This window comes from Myotis daubentonii, chromosome 16, assembly GCF_963259705.1.
Source record: "Myotis daubentonii chromosome 16, mMyoDau2.1, whole genome shotgun sequence".
NCBI lineage: Eukaryota > Metazoa > Chordata > Mammalia > Chiroptera > Vespertilionidae > Myotis > Myotis daubentonii.
Window position 1 is genome coordinate 26,353,542 of NC_081855.1, and position 13,132 is coordinate 26,366,673.

General features: G+C 37.9%; 1 protein-coding gene across 13 annotated transcripts in view; it reads left to right on the plus strand.

The window, feature by feature from the left end:
• Window positions 1-13,132, plus strand: part of NF1 (neurofibromin 1) — a 242,066-nt gene that overhangs the window by 25,250 nt on the left and 203,684 nt on the right. The window lies entirely within an intron of this gene.

Sequence of the window (13,132 nt, forward strand, 5' to 3'; positions counted from 1 at the left end):
AATCCATTGGATTATTTATCCTAATTATTATAGTTTGTAGCAAGTCAATATCAAGTATGGTAAATTCCCCAACCTTTTTCTTCAAGAAAAGTCATGGCAGTGCTTTTTCATATTGGTTTTAGAATCAGCTTTTGATTTTCTGAGAAATGGTGGTGAGATTTTGAATAATATTGCATTGAGTCTTTGAATCAAGTTGGGGAGAATTGATTGACATCATTTTGATATTGAAGCTTCCTGTTTAAGAATATAATATGGCTTTCTATTTTATCTTTTAAAAATTCATTTCAATTAAATTTTATAATTTTAGCATTATATAAATAAGTTATACATCAACTGTCTGATTTTTTCCTAGAATTTTTTGTTGCTCTTTGTACTTGGTCTTTTTTAAAATTGCATTTCTGATTGTTTTGTATAGCAGTGTAACTGTCTTTTGTATTTTGTCTTTGTATCCAGCAACTCATCACTTTTATGACTTAGCTCCAGATTCTTTTGGATTTTCTGTATTGATCTTCTATCATCTGTAAACAGTTGCAGTTTTATTTCTTAATTTTCAATCTCTCTAGCTATTTTCTTTTTCTCTGTGAACCCACTGAGGTTTTTCAGTGTTGAATAGGAGTAATGGTGTTGGCCACCTCTGTCTTGTTTTTGATCTTAAAAGGAAAGATTTTTTAAATTTCACTATTACATACAGTGTTGGTAAGTTTTAAAAATAAATATTCGTATTAAATTAAGGAAGCTAACTTCTAGATTGCTACTTTTAAAAATTCTTAAATGTATGTTGAGTATTATTAAATGCTTATTCCATCTCCTTTGAGGTTATTGTATAATTTTCCATTCTTTAGTTTGTTTATACTGTTTATCATTATTTTCTGATTTCTAGTAATTAAATTAGCCTTCCATTTCTGAGGTTGTTCTTGGTTGAATGTATAATTTATTTATTTAAATTGAATTTATTGGGGTTACATTGGTTAAATCTATAATTATATAGATTTAAGGTGTACAATTCTATAATACATCATCTGTATGTTGGATTGTGTGTCTCTTTCTATCACCATTTATCCCCCCTTTTACCCTCTTCTGCCTCTCCCCACCTCCCTTTCTCTCTGTTAATGACCATACTATTGTCAAAATTGATTGCTGGATTAAATTTGCTGGCATTTTTGTTTAGGATGTTTGAATCTATGTTCAGTAAGGTCAATTTGTAATTTTCCTTTCTCATATATGCTTGCCTGGTTTTCATATCAAGATTATTCTACCTGTGTAAAATTAATTAAGGAGCTTATCTTTTTATGTTCTCTGCATTGTTTATATAGTATTGGAATTATATATTGATTCCAAGTTGGGACTCTAATAAAACCATCTGGGTTCAGTACTTTCTTTGAGGGGAAATTTTAAACTACTGAATTCATTTCTTAAATTATTGTGAGACTATTTTTATTCTTTTTTCTTAAATCAGTTAATGATAAAATTACATTTTTCTAAGACTGTCCATTTCAGCTTGTTATTCATGATACTTTTTTATGACTTGTTTAATCTCTGGGAACTGAAGTTATATTCTGTTTTTCACTCCTAATGTTTACTTGTTCCTTTATTTTTTTATTTCTCTTTTTCTATTCGTATATTTCATCTGTATTTTCAAAGACACAGTTCTTACCTTTGTTAATTTTATTGTCTGTTTTGTTCATTTTGCTCTTATTTTTCTTCCTTGGGTTTATTCTGTTGTCTTTTTCTTGACTTTTTAATTTTATTTTTAATTTTGGTAAAATATACATAACATAAGCTTTACGATCTTAACAATTTTTAAGTATATAGTTCAGTTTATAAGTACATTCACATTGTTGTGCAAAGAATCTCTGGATTTTTTTCATTTTATAAAACAAACTGTAACCATGAAACAACTACCTACCCCTCATTCCTCCCTCCCCCAGTCCCTATTTTCTGTGTGTCTGAATTTGAATACTCTAGGTACCTCATATTAGTAGAATCATACAGTATTTGTCTTTTTATGGATGACTTATTTCACTTAGGATAAATGTCCTTAAAGTTCATCCATGTTGTAACATGTGTCAACATTTCCTTCTTCTTAAAGGCTGAATATTACATTGTGTGCATATGCCACATTTTCTTTATCTAGTCATACTTTGATGGACACTTGGATTGTTTCCACCTTTTGGCTATTCAGAATAATGCTACTGTGAACATGGTATGCAGATATATCTTCAAGACCCTGCTTTCAATTATTTTGGGTATATATCTATAACTGGAATTGCTGGATCATATGAGAATTCTATTTTAGTTTTTTGAGGAACCACCATACTGTTTTCCATAGCAGCTGCACCATTTTGCATTACCATGAATAGTGCACAAGAGTTCCAATCCCTCTACATCCTTACCAATATTTATTTATTTATTTATTTATTTATTTATTTAATAGCAGCCATCCTAATGGTTGTGAGGTCGTTTTCTAACTTTTGAAGTTGGATTTAAGCTCATTAATTTTGAATGTAATTCAAAACTATAACATTTATTAAATGCTGCTTTAGTTGTATTTCACAAATTGGCTTTTCATTATATTTTGATTCTAGATATTTTCTGTTTTCCATTATGGTCTGTCATTTCTTCCAGAGTGTTTCTTGATTTTCAGTTTTCCTCATTTTCTTTTGATTATTAATTTCTATCTTAATTGTATTGTGGCCAGTGAATATGGTTTGTAATTTCAGATTTGAAGTTAGCTTTATTGGCTTGAGCATTGTGTTAGCTGTTTATTGCTATGCAACAAATTTCCCCAAATGTAGCAGTTTGGGGGAGCAAACATACATTATCGGTAAAATTTCTGAGCATTGGAAATCCAGTAGTAACTTAGCTAGGTATTTCTGGCTCAGAATTTTTCATGATGTAACAGTCAAGCTCTTGATTGGGGTTTGAGGATTCACTTCTGAGCTAATCATTTACACAGCTATTAGCAGGAGGCCTCAGTTCTTTGCTAGATGTTTGCAAAAGATCTCTCTATTCCTTTCCACATGGACCTCTCCATAGGGCTGCTTGGTAGCTGGTATCCTCCAGAGTTAGTGATCTGAGAGAAGCAGAAGCCACAGTTTTTTATGACCTTTGGAAGTGACATGCCTTTTCTTCTGCCATATTATATTGGTCATGCAGAACAACCCTGATACACAAGTTGGGAGCGGTTTTAGAAGGGCCTATTTAAGGATAATGGGGGACCACCTTGGAATCTGATTACACAAACGTATAGTCTCATTTTTATGAAAATTCCATGTGTTCTTAAAAATGATGTGTAGTTCCTAGTTTTTGGGTATGAGTTTTATAAATACCATTTTGATCAAGTTCATTAAGCAGGTCAACTTTTCTAAATTCTGATTGTTTTTTTCTACTACATATTATTATTGAGATATCTATATTAAAAAATCTTTCACTATATTGGTAGCTTTGTAACTTTTTCTTGTAGACATGTCAATTTTGGGATGTTTGTATGTGTTGTATTAGGCACATAGAGGTTTAAAATGATATCTTTCAGGTAATTTGATTCTTATGTTATTATTTAGTGATCCGCTTTATTTCTACTGTTTTTTTTGCCTAAGTTGGTTCCACTTTTCTTTTGTTTCATATTAGCTTGGTAGATCTTTTCCCATTTTTTGGCCCTCAGTCTTTTTGTGCCCTTGTTAGTCTATCTCTAGTAAATAGCACATATGTGACCAGTCTGAATTTTTTTCTTCTAAGTGGAGAGGTTAGCCCATTATATTCATTGTGATTACTGATATACTTGGATTCAACTTATGCCATTTTGTTATGCACCTTTTATTTGTCCAACCTAAAAATTTTTTCCCCTTGAATCTCAGACTTTCTTTCTGGGATCATTATTATTCTGCTTGAAGCATATTCTTTAGAATTTCCTTTAATGAGGATCTGTTGTGGTAATTATTCTTATTTTTCTTTCTGTGTTAAAGATATCAGTTAACTATCTTTTTGAGCTCTCTTATTGCTGTTGAGAATTTAGTTGTCAGTAATTATCATTACTTTATAAATGATATTTTCTCTCTGTTTTAGTTCTTTGTTCTTTGTTGTTCTGCAGTTTCACTGAAATATTTGTAGGTGTATGGATTTCTTTTTATTCTGCTTTGGATTTTTGGACTTCCTGGAGCTGAGGATTGTCATTGTCTAACAGTTCTGAAAAATGTTATTTTTTTTTTACAGTTGACCTTGGCTTTTTTAAGATTTTATTTTTTATAGTAGTTTAAGGTTTGTAACAAAATTGAGAGGAAGATAAGAGATTTCCCATATACTTTCTGCCCCCACACATGCTGTTAACATCATGCATCAGAATGGTACACACAAACACACACTTCTTTTTTTTTTTTCTTTTTTTATCAAGGATGAGCCTACACATCATAATCCATTATCCATCATAATCATCCCCAAGTCCATAGTTAACCTTAAAGTTCACTCTTTGTTGTACATTCTATGGGTTTGGACAAATGTATAAATGACATATACCCATTATTATAATATCATAAAGAGTATTTTTATTTATTTATTTAAAAAATATTTTTATTGATTTCATAGTGGAAGGGAGAGGGAGATAGAGCTAGAAACATCAATGATGAGAATCATTGATCAGCTGCCTCCTGCATGCCCTCCACTGGGAATTGAGTTTGCAACCTGGAATTGACCTCTTGGTTAATAGGTCGGTGCTCAAAACTGAGCCATACTGGCTGGGTCAAGTATTTTTAATCCTCACCTGAGGATATGTTTTACGGATTTTAGAGAGAAAGGAAGGGAGAGAGAGAGACACACACACATCGATATGAGAGAGAACATCAATCAGTTGCATCCAGTATGTGTCCCAACTGGAGATCCAACCCACAACCTAAGTATGTGCCCTGACTAGGAATCGAACCCACAACCTTTTGGTGTATGGGACGACTCTCCAACCAACTGAGCCCCTCAGCCAGGTCCAGAGTATTTTTACTGTTCTAAAAATCTTCTGTGCTCTTCCTGTTTATCATCCCACCCCCAGCCCTGGCAACCACTGATTTTTTTTACTGTTTTCATAGTTTTATATAATATCGTACTGTTGGAATCATACAGTATGTAGCCTTTTCAAGTTGGTTTCTTTTACATAGTATGCATTAAGGTTCATTTAAGTCTTTTCATGGCTTGATGACTTGATGGCTCATTTCTTTTTAGTGTTGATTAATATTTCATTGTTTGGTGGTACCAATTTTTTTTTTGTTCATTCATCTACTGAAGGACAACTTGGTTGTTTCCTTGTTTTGACAATTATGAGTAAAGCTGCTATAAACTTCACGTGCAGGTTTTTGTGTGAACATGTTTTCAACTCTTTTGGGTAAATCCCAAGGAGCATGATTGCTGGATCAGCTGGTATGCCATTACCTTTTTAGATATTGCCTCTTATTAATAATATATTAATCTCCTTCTGGGACTGTAATTAGATGTATATATAATATTGTTTGAGGCTGAGTCGAATAGTGTGTAGTGAGTAAGTTTATTTTCTTGTACAACGTTTTGTGCCTCAAGTTGGTAACTGCTTCACTTTTTTCATTTACTTTGTTTTTAATACCTGTTAATTCTTTATACCATTAACATGCTCTTACTATTGCTTTTAACACAGGGTCAAACCTGTTAATCTATTCATTGAAATTGTTTTTCCTGAGGACTTCGCCCCATTCACTGGTTTAGGGTTAGCTGCTTGCTAGGCCAGGTGTGTAGCTGTCAGTCTGGGTTCTCCCTTCATCATCATTTTGGAAATTCCCATTGCTTCTGTCCTGTTTTGATTTCTTTGTTTCATGGATCCCATTAGTTTGTAGCACATACTCCACAGTTTGCTGAATAAAAAGTCCAGAAGCAATAAATTTTGAGACTTTGCATGTTTGAGAATACCTTTATTCTATGTTTTCCTAATTTGTGTATTAAATTCTAAAATGAAAATAAAATATTCTCAGAATTTTGAAGGCATTTCACCATTGCCTTTCAGTATATCACTGAGATTATTGCTAAATTTAATGCCATTCCGGTTTCTATAATGTAAGCAAACTTATTTTCTTATTTTTTCATTTTTAGAAGTCCTTGGGTTTTTTTGTTGTCTTTGCTATTCAGTTCAATATAACATGCTTGGATAACTAACAGATCTTTTTCAGGTTGGAGACTCGTGTTCTTCAGGCATGGGAAATGTCTTTTTCTTCTTTTTTTGATTGCCAATTTTATTTTTTAAATTCAATTAAATGTAATTTTAATTTTTATTGAATTATTGGGGTTACATTGGTAGTAAAATTATATAGGTGCAGGTGTACAATTCTATGGTACATTATCTGTATTGTATTGTGTGTTATCACCCGAAGTCAAGACTCCTTTTTCACCATTATTCCCCCTTTACTCTCTTCTACCTTCTCCAACCCCTTTTTCTCTAGCAGTCACCATACTGTTGTTTGTGTCTATGATGTTATTTATTTATTTGCTTAATCCCTTTACCTTTTCACCCAGATCTTCAAGCCCCTCCCTTCTAACAGCTGTCAGTCTGTTTTTTGTATCTGAGTTTCTGGGAAGTTTCTTTTATTAATTCTTTGTTAATTTCTTTTTTTTCTTTTTCACATATTGACATTGATTGATCATGTAATTTTAGAGGCTTTTCTCTCATAGTGTTTTCTTTTGTTTGTTTGCTTTTCCTGCAGAGGGTCTTGACTTTATCTTACAACTCTGTAAAGTTTTATTTTATCACTCTGTGGAAAGTTAACATTGCAGCCTGAGACTGTTATCCTCAGAAAGTTCTACTTGCTAGGTTGTTTCTTGGCTGGTGTCTGGTAACTTGGATTTTGGAAGGGTTCCTAGCATACCTTGATAAAAATGGCTCTCTGTGCTCAAACTGTGCCAGTATGATTTATGCTGAGCACCTGATTTTCATCTGGGTGCCTGGAACTTTGGTATGTGCTAGGCAGAGGGCACCCCGATAAAAACCCTGAGCACTGAGTCTCCAGTGAACTTACCTGGTAGACAATATTTCACATGTATTATCATAATTCATTGCTGGAGGAATTTAGCATGTCCGGTCTTATTCCACTGGGAGGAGACTCTTGGAAGCTTGTATCTTGTTTACTCTGGACCGCACGTCTTTTTCTTTTACTGATTTTGCTTTGTATCCTTTTGTTGTATTAACTCATAGCTGTAACTGTGACTATATGTTGAGTCCTGTGAGTCCTTCTAGCAACCAGTGAACTAGGAGTGGTCTCAGGGACTCATGACACAGTCACATTTAACTTTTTGAATGTTCTTTACTGGTCTTTATTCACACTTCTCTCTTTTTAAAATAGCATTCTTTAAAGTTTTTCTTAATGTCTTTCAGGATGTATATAATTATGTGAGTGTGAAGTTTTCTTCTCATCGATGCCTGCATTGTTTTTCCCCTCAAAATTAATGTGTGCATATTACTTGGTTCTCTTTCTTTCATGTTAACAAGCCTTCCTTATGCCTGGCTCTCCGATCTCACTTTAAATATTTACCTTTAAATGTGAAAGAATTGGAAGCTTATGTACATGAACTTTATTGTATACTAGAGGCCCAGTGCACGAAGTTTGTGCATAGGGAGAGGTGTCCCCTCAGCCCAGCCTGCACCCTCTCACAATCTGGGACCCCTTGGAGGATGTCTGACTGCCAGTTTACGCCTGTTCCAACAGGGATCCCTGTGGGATTGGGCCTAAACTGGCAGTCGGACATCCCTCTCACAATCCGGGACCGCTGGTTCCTAACTGCTTGCCTGCCTGCCTGCTTGATCGCCCCTAACCACTCGCCTGCCTGCCTGATTGCCCCTAACAGCCTTTGCCTTGGCCTCCGCCTCCACGGCTTTCTCCGGAATGACATCCAGAAGGTCATTCGGCTGTCTGGTCTAATTAGCATATTATGCTTTTATTATTATAGATGAGTTTGTGATAAGATAGCTTTATTGTTGAAATCGCTCCAAATGGAGATTAGGCATTCAGTTTATCTGGGAAAGTGCTGCTCAGTTGCTTACTTGGGAAGATATATGTCTGGTTCCAGGATTCTAAGAGCTAGAGGGAGGGAAGAGGCTGGTGGTTTATGGTAAGGGGATTTTCACTCAATTAGGAAGTAATAGGATTATTGTGGAAATACTCTTTTATGGTTCAAGTTTATAAGATATAGATGAAGGAAATAGTTGTTTGATTTTTCCTCTGAAATCACCAAATTATCTATAGACTAGATGATAGACTAGCAGAAACCAAAGATAATAAAGATGTTGTTTTTAAAGGAGATAGTCAGTGTAACACACTATAGTCTTACACCATATAACGACATTTTGTTCAGCATCAGACCACATATACAACAGCGGCCCCATATATAACGGAGCAGAATGTCATATAAGAAATGGAAGAATATGTATGTGGCTCAGGAGAAATTTTTCTCCTGTGGGGCTTGGCAATAGGTTCTCACTCACCACACCTCAATTTTGAGTGCACAGAATACTAATCTGTTTCAGCATAGAGGGTTCCAACCCCACCCCCTCCATCTAGCTTGATGGTCTTCAGCATATATTGCTGTAAATTCTTTGTTGAGAACCTAAGATCCTGTATAAGGACACAGCTCCACAAGAGCTACCTTAACAAGTATTAAGTGCCACTGCCACTTTAGTAAAAGCTTTCTATGGTAGTATGGAAATGCATACTACCTGTCTCTGTACTTTGAAAGTATTTTCAGGTTGTAATGATGTAAAGCACCAATAAAGATAAGTTTTATTTTTTCCATCAAATCAATGCTAGAGAGTGTCAGTGGAACTAAAACAAGTTCCAAAGTCAAAATACTGAATTCTAACAGACCCATAGATGCAGAAAATAAGCTGATGGTTACCAAAGGGCAGGAGGATGGGAGTTAGGGGGAAATATTTGCATTAAAATAGTAGGAAATGTGACAATATCCATAATAGTTTAAAACGGTACTGAATCCTCAGTCTCAGTTCTGCACCTTCTCCATGTTAAACACCCTCTTTTTTCCCCAGGAATACCACAAAGTTTCTTAATCTGACCACTGCTCCAACATACAACAACCAAAACCACAGTGCCATGAGAATCCCCTATGTTCTTTTATCTCTCCATCTGGATTTCTTTTTCTTACTGATCCTCAGGCCACCTTTCACACCCTCTTGACAGTCACCATTACACTTATCTGTGCTTCACCCAGTTTCTCCTCAGTATTTCCAATCAGTGCAGTCCATATCCCTGTTCGTGGAGCAGCTCCGACAGCTTTGAAGTTATAGACAGGAAGCAGGGGAAAACTGTGGGACAGTGTTTATAAAGTCAGCAGTAGTGTACAGTAATGTCCTGCACTTTTACATTCACTCACCACTTATTCAACTTCCAGTTCTGAAAGCTCCATTCATAGTAAGTGCCCTGTATAGGCTTGCCATTTTTTATCTTTTATACTGTATTTTTACTGTATCTTTTTAATATTTAGTAATGTTTAAATATACAAATAGTGACCATTGTGTTACCAATACATACAGTATTCAGTACAGTAACTGGCATAGATTTGTAGCTTAGGAGCAATACCAAATAACAGATAGTCTAAGTGTGTAATAGTCTATGCCAGTGGTCAGCAAACTGCGGCTTGCGAGCCACATGCGGCTCTTTGGCCTCTTGAGTGTGGCTCTTCCACAAAATACTACGTGCAGGCGCGCATGTACAGTGCGATTGAAACTTCGGGGCCCATGCGCAGAAGTCGGTATTTTGTGGAAAAGCCACACTCAAGGGGCCAAAGAGCTGCAGTTTGCCAACCACTGGTCTGTACCATCTAGGTTTGTATAAGTGCACTCTATGATGTTCCCACAATGATGAAATTGCCTATTGGTGCATTTCCCAGAAGGTAACTCCCTTATTAAATGATGTGGGACTGTAGTTCATTCTTTTATTGAGCAAGCATTTATTAATTGCCTTTTTAGACTTAACCCCAAGGTTAAAATAGGTTACAAAAAAAGATACCTTATCACTCCCATGGAACTTGCATTTTTGCATGAGTGATGACTATTAAACAGCTTATCATCTGGTTATTTAATTACAGTTATTTTAAGAACTATATAGGAAAAGTAAAGGAGGCTCAAAGAGCATATATGGGAGACCTCTAGGATTCAAGAATGGCATCTTTGGCCCTGGCCCGTGTGGCTCAGTGGTAGAGCCTCATCCTGCACACTGAAGGGTCTCGAGTTCGATCCCAGTCAAGAGCACATACCTGGGTTGCAGGTTTATTCTCCATGTAGGAGGCAACCAATCGATGTGTGTGTCTCACATTCGTGTTTCTCTCTCTGTCTCTCCTGCCCTAGCTTCCACTCTCTCTCTAAAAAGGAAAAGAATGGCATCTCTGAAAATCTGAATAAGAGTGGGAAGATGAGAGGAGAGTGCAGAGAATGAGACTAAGATTAATTGGGATAATGATAATTGTGAGATTAAATAAGGTATAGAATGTGGTTAGTGCTTGATACTTGTGCTCAGTAAATGTTAACTGGTAATTATATTATTTATAGGAATCCTCTCTATATAATAAAGAGCCAGGGTCGTAACGACCGATTACAGCTGAAGGCTTGACCAGATCGGAAGCCAGTGTTAGGTTGCTGTGGTGACCCAGCACTAACTGGGGTCGCTGCGGGTGCCCCGACCCAGCACTGACTGCCTAGGGGACTGCGGAGAGAGGCCTGCAGAGAGAGAGGCAGGGTCTGATCCATAGCCTCTGTGGCAGCTGTTGATCAGACCTTGCCTCTCTTTCTCTCTCGGCCTGGCCAACAGCCGTGTCTCCATTTCTCTCCAGGCCTTCATCGGGGCTGCTGATCAGCCCCACCTTTCTGATCAGGCCCTGTTGTTAGGCCCAGAGATGCTGACTGGCATAGAAACTGACCAATCAGAACCAAATCTGGGTCAACTGTGAGGAGCCAATGGCTTCCTAGGAGGCGGAGCTTTTGATGCTGACTGGCATTGAAACTGACCAAGTAGAACCAAATTGGCTGGCAGAGGAGGGCAGGTGGTGGCGAGATCAGGCCTGCAGTGGAGGGCTGTTGGGGGTGAGATCAGGCTGGCAGGGGTGGGCATTTGGGGGCAACCAGGCTAGCAGGGGAGGGCAGTTGGGGGCGATTAGGCAGGCAGGCTGAGGCCATTAGGGGCAATCAGGCAGGCAGGCATAGAGGTTAGGGGTGATCAGGCAGGCAGGACGAGGGGTTAGGGGCAATCATGCAGGCAGGCAGGTGAGTGGTTAGGAGCCAGCGGTCCCAGATTGTGAGAGGGGTGTCTGACCACCAAGGGGTCCCCTATTGGAGTGGGTGCAGGCTGGGCTGAGGAAACCCCCCTCCATGCATTAATTTCATAATAAAAGCCTAATACGCTAAGTGTCTGATTGAACACTTGGCCATTCAGCCAATCAAAGCATAATATGCTAATGATATGCTAAGGCCACTCAACCACTCGCTATGATGTTCACTGACCACCAGGGGGCAGACAGTTGACTGGTTGACCAGTCGCTATGATGTGCACTGACCACCAGGAGGCAGATGATCCAACCAGTAAGTTAGCTTGCTGCTGGGGTCCAGCCAATCAGGACTGAGCAAGACAGGCTGGACACACCCTGGAGCCCTCATGAAGTCCCTCCCCGGCTGGCCCCGATTGTAAACTGGTGGGGTCCCTTGGCTTGGCCTGCATCCCCTCGCAATTCGGGACCCTTTGGGAGATGTCAGAGAGCTGGTTTCGGCTCGATCCCGCAGGTCAGGCTGAGGGACCCCACTGGTGCGTGAATTCGTGCACTGGGCCTCTAGTACTATAATATTGGATGGTCAAACAGAAGACCTCTAGCATTTAATTTATAAAAATAAAAGTTTTGTGTCAACAGTATGACAAAAATATATCCATGGAATCATATATCACAAAAACAAAATTCTTAGGGTATAGAAATTTTGGTGTTTGAAAAGTATTTTTTGTTTTTTTAAAAGATCATTCTTAACTTCTTCGTAGTTACATCTGTAGCACCCAGCATAATACCCGACACAGAGAACGTTCTCAGTCTTCAAAAAAAAACCAAACAAAACCCCAAAATTTGAAAGAATACTAGAAATTCTGGTCAATGTAGAGGCTAGGAAGGATTTGCAACTTCAGAATCAGGAAATACTCTACTTTTTTTCTTGCTACTAAGACGTTTGTTTGGTGTTGTTTCTTCACTAGAATGAGAGTCTTCTGATTAGAATTTAAACATTATCTTTTACCCATCCTGTAGCCAGCAGGGATCTGTTGGGACAAAATCTTACTTTTCTTCTTGTGGGGGTCTGTGATTGGTGCCCTCTAGCCTTTTCAGCACTTTGACTCACAATGTACTAGTTATCTATTGCAGCAAAACAAATACCTCACAATTTAGCAGCTTAAACAACTAACATTTATTTTCTCACAGTTTCTGTGGGTCAGGAAATGGGAGAGTGACTTACCTGGGTGCCTCTAGTTCAGGGTCTCTCTTGAGGTTACAGTCAAGCTGTTGGCTGGGGTTGCAGGCATCTGAAAGCTTGACTGGGGGAAGGATGCACATCTTAAGTTCACTTGCCTGATTGTTGGCAGGAGGCCTTAGTTCCTTGCCATGTGGACCTCTCCAAAGACCACCTCAGTGTCCTCAAAACATGGTTCTTGGTTTTCTATAGAGCAGGTGAAGAGAAATCACAAAACTAGAGAGGGTGATATTGGGAGGGGGGAGAGAGAGTGAGAGAGATTGGGAGGGAGGGACTGGGAGAGATAAATATTGGGAGGGAGAGAATTAGGGAGGGAGGGAGAGAAGACAAGGCAGTCCAAGATGAAAGCCTCTGCCTTTGATAACCTAACCTTGGGGGAGACACATCATCACTTCTGTGGTATTCTAGTAGTTAAGAGTGACCAACCCTGTTGCAGTTGTGGGAGGTGTGAATATCAGGAGGTGTGGCTCATGGAGAGTCATCTTGGAGACTGACTGTACCACACTCCACCAGTGGATCAACTTCTTCTAGCCCAGTTGTATTACAAAAATAAACCATTGCTAGATTTTATGGGTAGAGAACAAGGGACTTGTCTGTAAATTAAATTAAGAACCAGGAGACTTTTGT